This window comes from Panthera leo, chromosome A3 (genome assembly GCF_018350215.1).
Source record: "Panthera leo isolate Ple1 chromosome A3, P.leo_Ple1_pat1.1, whole genome shotgun sequence".
NCBI lineage: Eukaryota > Metazoa > Chordata > Mammalia > Carnivora > Felidae > Panthera > Panthera leo.
Window position 1 is genome coordinate 97,646,886 of NC_056681.1, and position 9,418 is coordinate 97,656,303.

Here is a 9,418-nt window from a genome sequence, read left to right on the forward strand (position 1 = left end):
TTTTAAATGACATCTTTTTTTGTTTTTGTTGTTAGCCCAGTGCTTTCTCAGACTCTGATTACAAAGTCATTCGGACTCATATCCTTGAGCGAAATACTTGGGTAGAACAATTTACCATCATAGGAATCATCCCACAGAAATAGCTATCTTTCCTTTCTTTGCAAAGAATTGATATTGCCCACTGGATAGTAAAAGCATCCCTTATACTTAATTATCCCAACCAGAACTAACCAGAACTACATAGCTATCCTAAGAATATGGAAAATATATTTTCTCGTAAAAAATATTTATGAGCTCTTGGCCTAGCATTCTATGTTCATGTCATGTGTCTGATTCATTCTCTAGAGATTTTGTTGTTAAATAAGTATGCTTAGATATTCAACCTTTTATTTACGGATGTCTGATGGAGAATGAATTTCCCATCACAGAGCATATACAAGTTTCCCATCTGAACAAATATGGAAACATAACCTTGACCTCAGTATCCAATAAACAAAGACCTTATCAACTGAGCTCTGTGATTAAAACTTTAAAAATATTCACATTATTGCATGTCCTTCATGCCAACTATTATCTAAGTACCTTCACTATAATAGAGTTTGCTTGCTTGGAATGATTTTACTGCTAAAAGTAAAATCAATGAGAAGATAACAATAGGTACCTCTTTCAATAGGAATTGCTTAAAATGTGACAGCGTCCTGTTCCCTTATTAAATTATAAACAAAGGGCTTTTGAAAGCAAGAGTGGTTTTAGTTTCTTAAGCGAGTGTTTTTTTGAAAAAGCATCATTATCATCCCTCCAAATATCTGGAGGAGAATGAGGAAGTTTAGTTAGAGCTATGAATGGCAAAAATTGAGGCAAAGGAAACTGACAATGTCAAATCTGAAATAAGAGGGCACAATGGGAGAATAGAATCCTTCTGTATGTGAAAAGGAATTTACTAAAGGCAGAGTGGAAATATGTTATAAATATCAAAAAGTTTATTTTTTCTTTTCATCAATACTGCATGTGGAGAGATACTTCAATTAGAATAAATCTGAAACTGTTATTTCACACAAACATAATTGTACCAAAAATGTATAGCTACCAATTCAATGTTTAAGATCTTTACACAACAAACTGTCCCATTCATTGTATACTGTTAGTAGTAAATCACCACATTACTTTAAATAAACAGCAAAGGCTAAAGTTGAGAGAGTAATTATTAAATATAACTGACCTGACCCAATAGACAAAGAAAAACAGGTAATTAGTAAAACAAAAACAAAACAAAACAAAAAAACTCTGCATAGAATTATATTTGTCACAGATTAATGGATATTTTATAATCATGGAATTAAAGATTATCTCATTCAAATCATACATTTGTGAGATGTAGACATTTGATGCAATAATTTGTACAGGACAGAGAGACTTTTATGACACATTACTGTGAGAAGAATTAAAGCTTCTCAAGTGATGGATACTATTCTAAATTATAAGTTGAGAATTGAAAAAAATGTAGTATACAATGAAATAGCATTAACTGATATAATTTTAAAACTTAATACACTGAAAAAAATATTTATAGGTAATATACTTGGGAGTATGATTATATTTCTGTACTTTATACATACACCTATTTTGTTTGTTTATTTTATGTATTTTACCATGTTGTAATATATTTTCCACAAATACATTTTAAGCACAAGGTAGCGTACCATATTTTTTCACGTATCTCTATTCATAATACAATTATATCTGCAAATTGTTTAGTCAGTAATTGCTTATAAAACTGAAATAAATGCACTAAGTTATTTCATTTCTTTGTAGATAGTATTCTTTTTCTCACATTATTTGACTTTGACACCATAATCCTAATGGAAATAATTTTTGATAATTTCACAATTATATACATATATGAAAGGATATTTAAATATCAAATAAGATTAATGGTTTAATTATAATAAACGTTTCACTAATTCACTATGTATATATGCTGTGTGCCATATGTATATAAAACACACACACATATACATATATTATGTATATATATTATATATATTATATGTATGTATATATGTATATATATGTATGCATATGTATATATATGCTGTGTGCCATATATGTATGTATATATGTATGTGTGCCATATATGTATGTATATATGCTGTGTGCCATATGTATATAAAACACACACATATATATATTATATACAATATACTTTATATATTGTATATAATATATATGCTGTAGACACTTCCTGTTTTTTTTGGTGTATTACAGACTGAACAAGAAGAAACAGAGATTTGTTTTTTGCTTTGTTTTTTTTTAGAAATTGTGCTCTTCATCTGTTATCAGAGGTATATTAATAGTCTGTTGACTATTACCCATTAATACCCATGATACTATTACCCAGTATCATGATGAATTTGTAAAAAATAATCTACATCTACCATGAGCAAATCTTTTTATTAATAGTTATTCCAAGTCCTCATACTTTTATTTACAACCTGAAGCAGGGAACACAGTCTTTTTTTCCTTGTAGGATAGATTGAAATAATTTGTAATACAGTTGTTACCATTCATACCATAAGTTAGTCCTTTTTATTGGATTTTTTAAAAAACACAGATGCTTACTCATATGGTATTTTCTGGAAAGAACGCTAAGCATTTGTTAAAAATGAAAATGGAAATGAAATCCATCGACCAACCACTCCAAGAAAGCAATTTCATTGGATGGAATTTGTCTAGTAATTTCATGTACACAGAATAGCATTTGGAACTCTTTTACTCCATAAATGGATTTAAGAGAGATGTGGAGCTCTAGAAAGTTGAAAAATGGAGGCAGAGATATTATTCAGAGACTGCCAGGAACTAATTCTTCTTGCTCACTCAAAGGGAAGTCATTGCCTTACTGATGCTAATTCTGGTTCCCAAACAAGAAATGCCAATGTTTGTAAACACCCCTTTAATAGGAAAAACACAGATTTTCAAATGTAAATTCTGTGGGAATGGTGATATAAGCTCCAGATATAAAAGACAAGGAATTGAGCTTCTAGATCTGGAGTAACCTAACTTTGCACAGGAAATACCACATTGTCATGCTCCTGATAGAGACTCTGGGCACCAAAAATGCTGCACAGTTATATGCTCCAATTGTCCCTTTCTTCTGTGGTCATCATGTTCTTATTTTACCAGTCTCAAATCACCTGAAATTTAGAAGCCAGTATCAGCATTGACCAGGAAGTAAAGTCTTCAACTGCAACACAGTTGCAGTTTGGAAGCAGTGTTTATGGTGAAGTGTAAGGAAAGGAGTGAACTAAATATGACTTGAAGACAAATAGCACCCCATGAAGGGTAAGCCTTATAGGATCAGGTGAGGTAAACTTTTTCCTTCGCAATTATTATCTGTTAATTTTGTCTTCATTCATTTTACCTATACTTGTAACCAGTCAGGCATTCTAGGTGATGGTAAACAACCAAGCAATGAATGAGATGGTACAAGAACCGTTCCTTGGACTTAACTTCCATTTAGTCAATGAAGAATCAAAAATGCTGTTTGAGGGGTCCTGATGGCTCAGTTTGTTGAGTGTCCCAACTCCTGATTTCATCTCAGGCCATGAGTCCAGGCCAGCTTGAAACTCTGCCCTGGGTGTGGAACCTCCTTGAGATTCTCTGTCTCGCCCTTTGCCCCTCCCCCACTTGCATGTGTGCTCTCTCTTGCTCTCGTTCTCTCTCTCTCTCTCTCTCTCAAAAACCCCCAAAACACACTGGCTCTTTGAGCCCGTATTCATATTAGTGAGTGTTATCTGATTCTGGTCTAAGTAAAAATAAAATAAATTATTAATTTTATAATATGATATGTAAAATTATTTATATAGTGGAACAGAAATGTTGCCTTCACAAAAGAGTCCTCAGTGAATATCCTTTATTAAATTATTAACTCCCACCACATTCTTTTGCCTTACTCTTTTTTTTTTGATATTGGAACATATTCATTTAACAATATTTTCATTTAAGCACCTATCTCAGGCAATGTGCTTGGTGATCAATATATTGGCAAAGGACATTCTCAAAAAAGGCAGGCTCAAGAGCAGAAAGTCTTTGTTATATTTCAATTGCTTTATTTATATATAAAACAACTACTATCCAAGTCATCCACTTAAACTGAACAATTCAATGGTTTTTAGTATAGTCACAGAGTTGTGCAATCACCACCACAGTCAATTTTAGAATATTTTCATCATTCTAAAAAGAGATCATGTATTTAGCTGTCAGTCCCCCAAATCCCCACCACATCTGCCTTAGGCAGCCACTAATCTACTTTCTGTCTCTATAGATTTGTGCATTCTAGACATTTAATAGACATGTAATGGTATAATCTATCTATCTATCTATCTATCTATCTATCTATCTATACATAGTCTTCTGTGACTGATTTTTTTTCACTTAATAGTTCATCCCTTTTTTATGGCCAAATAATACAGCACTGTATAAGCTTATTTTTTCTCATGGATCTATTGATGGATATTTGGAGTGTTTCCACATTTTGGCTACTATATATGATGCTCCTTTGAAAATTTGTGTACAAACTTTTATGTGGGTATCTGTTTATATTTCTTTTGGGGACACATCTAGGAGTGGAATTGTTGAGTCATGTGGTAACTTTGTGTTTAATTTTAGAGGAACTGCCAGACTGGTTTCCGAAATAGCTGTGCCCTTACATTCCCACTAGTAGTGCATGAGGGTTCTAAATTCCTCACATTCCTGCCCACATCACTCGCTATCCTAGTGGGTGTAAAGCGAATCTTGGGGGAGTAAAATGTGATTTGGATTTGTATTTCCCTGATGACTAATGATGTTGAGCATATTTTCACGTGCTAGTTGGCCAGTTGCATATCTTTTTTAGAGAAAAATCTGGCCACATGTTTTGCCCATTTTTAAATTGGTTTGTTATTTCATTATTGAGTAAAGTTTTCTTTATATATTCTGGATAGTAGACCATTATCAGATATATAATTTATAAATGTTTTCTCCATTTCTGTTGATTGTCCCTTACTTCTTTGGTAATCTCCTTTGAATATAAAGGTTTTTAATTTTGATAAAGTCTAACTTACATATGTTTTTAATTTGGTAGCTTATAGTTTTTGTGTCATATCTAAGAAAACATTTTTCTTAGAAAATCCTAGGTCATAAAGATTTATCAAAAATATTTTTAAGTATTTTATATAGTTTAAAACATTCTGTATTTAGGCCTTTGATCCCTTTTGATTTAATTTTTGTATACAGTGTGAAGTAGGAAAGCAAATTCATGGTTTTGGTTTTTGTTTTTTTTTGCATGTGCATATACAGTTGCATATACTGTTGGAGTCTGTTCTTTCCCCATTTGTGGTCATGGCATACTTTTCAAAAATGAATTGACCATACAAACCCTAACAGACTCTTAAATACAGAGAACAAACTGAGGGTTGATGGAAGGGGGTGGGGGAGGGGAAATGGGTGCTGGGCATTGAAGAAGGCACTTGTTAGTATGTGCACTGGTGTTGTATGTAACCGATGAATCATGGGAATCTACCCTAAAACCAAGAGCACACTGTAGACACTGTATTTTAGCCAATTTGACAATAAATTATATTTTAAAACATGAATTGACCATAATATATGGGTTTACTTTAGGGTTCAATTTGATTCCATTGAGCTATTTATCTATCCTATGCCAGTACCTTATTGTCTTCATTACTGTGGATTTATAGTAAGTTTTAAAATTGGGAGTGTTAGTCCTCCAGATTTGTTACTCTGTTAAAACATGTTTTGTTTTTTGTTGATTTGGCTCTTCTGGGTCCCTTCAGTTTCCATATGAATTTTAGGAATGAGTGTCAATTTCTTTAAAAAGCCAGCTGGGATTCTAATAGGGATTGAGTTGAATCTGAAGATAATCATGTGTAGCATTTTCATCTTGACAGTATGAAGTCTCCCAAGTTATAAATATAGGATATATTTCCATTTATTTTGCTCTTATTTATTTCAGTAGTGATTTGTAATTTTTAGGGACAAGCTTTGTATATCTTTTGTTAAATTTAATTCTAATAATTAAATTCTTTTTGATGCTATTTTAAATAAAATCGTTTCCTTAATTTCATTTTCAGATTGTTCACTCCAAGTGTATAGAAATACAGTTGATTTAAATATACTGATTTCATAGCCTGTACACCTATTGAATTTGTTTATTAATGCTAATAGGTTTATGACAGAGTCATTAAGATTTTCTGTATGCAAGATCATGTCATCTACGTATGAATAGAGATTCAAATTGCTTTCCAATCTGAACATCTTTTATTTCACTCTTTAATTGCTCTGGCAATCAACAATGCAATATAGAAGTCGCAAGAGTGAATATATTCATGTTTTAGCAGATGTTGGATTGGGGTTGAGGTTCTGGACTCAGAAGCCCCACTTGCGACCCAACGCCATTCAGGCTTTTGGAAACTTATAGATACACAGCCTGAGCATGTGCAGTATATGCTCCGCTTCTGGCCTAGGGTGACACGACCCTATACAGCCTTTGGACAGTCGCTTGCTCAGGAACCTGTGATAAGGCACCGCTGCACTGTGACTCTGAATGGGATAGACTAGGCGTCCAAGAGGATTGGGTTTGCATGATAGGTGGTTTTTAGCCGGACCGCTTAGGGAGAAGTCTGGGAACAGGGGCCTCTGATACCAGGGCATCTCTCTGTTTCTCATCCCAGGATTTCCCTGTCGGCACCCGTAAAGCTCACGCGATCACGCGATTACGCGATCACGGGTTTCTTCGCGGAAGAGTAGTCTTGGCTGTAGCGCCAGAGGCTGATTGCACCGTTCTATGAGCCGCCTCTAATGCTCAGCGCAGGCTCGCGCATCTGGCTCTTGCCTTGTCCATCGGGGCCAGTGCTTACTCTACCCACATTCCCGAAGTCCCACAGGGCACCCTGAGTGGCTCCAACTCGGCCCACTCGGACCAGGCCCTGGCCCTGGTCTGCAGGCTACTCCACAGAGTTCAAAAGAGAAGATGTCCTGATGGCGGGACTTGCGTGAAGCGGCCAGCTCCCCCATCACAGGGTGCTGGCTTTTGGCCTGGTCAGAAAGAGACACCATTGCCTTACAGTTTTTCTTTACCGGAAAGCCTCCAGGAACAGGCACTGTTTATCTGGTATGGATTCTAGAACCTTAGAAGCTGCTGGCAGAGCAAATGACCCCAAGAATGTGTGTGAGTGCCTGAGTCTGTGTGGGTGGGTGGGTGTTTCAGTTTGCATGCATTTGTTTCTTTTTATTCTTTACCCACTGTATCGAGTGCAGGAATCTGATAAAGTGCTTTGCTCTTTCTCGAGAGCGTCCACGAGAAAGGAACAAACTTTTTTTTTAATTTTAAAGACAAAGGAAAAGAGTTTTATTTTTATCCCAGCTCAAGTTAGAACAGCTGCAGCGGTACACAATCTTCACAAAGAAGAGAGTTCTCCGGGAAAGGAACCTTTGGTGCAGGGTTTTTTACATATATATAGAGAGAGAGAGAGAGAGAGAGAGAGAGAGAGAGAGATACAAATGATCATGATGAAGGACCTTCCGGAAAGTTACAAACCTTATATTATGTTTTTAGTATGTGCAAGGCTGTATGACTTTAACCTTGTGGGAACCAGGGAGATTATTATTGTTTTTTGTATCTTTTTAATGGTTGGAATGCACTGTTTTATTTTAACAAAGCAGAGGTACAGTATGTACTAAGGGCAGAAATAGACCCCATGCTTTGAGGTTTTTTCAGAGTCATTTTGACCTTGGTAAATGTTAAAGTATAGCTTCCCTGGGAGCCCAGAAACAGGGCCCACAAACAATAAAGGTTGATAATTTCCTTTATTTTTTTAAAAAAATTTTAACGTTTATTTATTTTTGAGAGACAGAGAACGAGAATGAGCAGGGGAGGAGCAGAGAGAGAGGGAGACCCAGAATCTGAACCAGGCTCCAGGCTCTGAGCTGTCAGCACAGAGCCCAACGCGGGGCTAGAACCCATGAACCTTGAGATCATGACCTGAGCTGGAGTTAGTTGCTTAACCAACAGCCACACAGGCACCCTGGTAATTTCCTTTATTAAGGGCAGTGTTTAGGATGGGGAGTCCAAGGTGCTGTTAAATGTAAATACAAAACAGATGGGGTGTCTGAGTTGCATCAGACTTCGGCTCAGGTCGTGGCCTCAGGGTTCTTGAGTTCAAGCCCCACATCAGGTTCTCTGCTGTCAGCACGGAGCCGGCTTTGGATCCCTTGTTTCCCTCTCTCTCTTTTTCCCTCCCCTGCTCATGCGTGATCTCTCTCAAAAATAAATAAAACATTAAAAAAATAAATTTAAATACAAAACAGAGACTGGATTTGAAAATTTCCTAAGTAGACAAAGCTATTTAAGCTGCATAAGTGAAACCTAATTTTGCATATTCTGCAAAAGAGGAGAAATTTAACTTGGGTTGCTTGTAAACTTACAATCATGAGACTTAAGTCATCTTCCAAAACTGGTAGAAGATAATCGTTTTTAACCAGATTCTTTAGTGTAGAAACCACCACTGTAATAACCAATCACTGTAAAGTTTAAGACAGTTTCCTTATTCTCTTTATAATCCATCCTGTAAGGTCATGCTCCTGAATTTCAAAACAGATTTTGAATTAGAATGCTCCTAGTTCCCAGGCTGCTATAGGCACAGTAAACTCTTGCTAAATACTATTTATTGATTAGTGGTTTTAATTTTGCTATTTCTGGATTTTTGAAGTTTTGGCATCACAACTGGGATTCAAAGAAGACCTTTTGACTACTGAGGATGGTGAACAAACCAAGTGCTGGTATTCACTTTATCCATTGAACTCCTAGCTTTCTCGCCATGGAGGTCACAAGTAAGTGTCAGATTCCAGTTCTGATTTCTGTGTTTTGAGCTCTCTGACTTTATTGTGCATACCTGTATCTTGTTTGTTGAGTTTTGGTAAGTCACTCATTTCTGTTCACAAGGGGGAAAACCTGTAATTCCCTGTGTTTTGGAACAGCTCTTAAGAAACAGGGCCCCTCAGAGTTAAGATGTTTTAGGGAATCTAAAGGCAATGGTGGGTTCTACGTTGTCTAAAACTCTCTCCAGCTTCCTGAAAAACTCTTGCTTCCAGTATATACCCATTATGGAACAGAATCCTGTGTCTTTTTGAGAAATAGGTGAAACTTTTGGTAATTTGGAATTGTAGTAGCTGCCTTAGGGAAAGTTTAACATACATAAACTGCCTACCATGAGGCATGCCCTTGAAAATAGGGGATCCCAAACCTCTCTGAATTAATGGAATGCATTCTTTGGTTGGCATAAATATGTTTAGACTCCTTTAAGTAAATTTTTTTTTAAAGAGAGACAAAAGATACTTAGGTTTAGTATTAAATATGTTTTAC

The 9,418-nt window shown here is 35.7% G+C and overlaps 1 long non-coding RNA gene across 1 annotated transcript; it reads left to right on the forward strand.

Moving 5' to 3' along the window:
* Positions 1-7,036: 7,036 nt before the first annotated feature.
* Positions 7,037-8,887, forward strand: LOC122215086. Its single transcript, XR_006200231.1, has 2 exons — positions 7,037-7,168; positions 8,766-8,887. It is a non-coding gene; the product is annotated as an uncharacterized LOC122215086 (long non-coding RNA).
* Positions 8,888-9,418: the final 531 nt, after the last annotated feature.